Source organism: Colobus angolensis, unplaced genomic scaffold, assembly GCF_000951035.1.
Source record: "Colobus angolensis palliatus isolate OR3802 unplaced genomic scaffold, Cang.pa_1.0 Scaffold726, whole genome shotgun sequence".
Taxonomy (NCBI): Eukaryota; Metazoa; Chordata; class Mammalia; order Primates; family Cercopithecidae; genus Colobus; species Colobus angolensis.
Genome location: NW_012120999.1, coordinates 448159 through 448431, shown reverse-complemented (window position 1 = coordinate 448431; position 273 = coordinate 448159).

Genomic DNA, 273 nt, shown 5'->3' with positions numbered 1-273 from the left:
ATTGACCACATAATTGGAAGTAAAGCACTCCTCAACAAATGTACAAGAACAGAAATTATAATAAACTGTCTCTCAGACCACAGTGCAATCAAACTAGAACTCAGGACTAAGAAACTCAATCAAAACTCCTTAACTACATGGAAACTGAACAACCTGCTCCTGAATGACTACTGGGTAGATAACAAAATGAAGGCAGAAATAAAGATGTTCTTTGAAACCAATGAGAACAAAGATACAACATACCAGAATCTCTGGGACACATTTAAAGCAGTG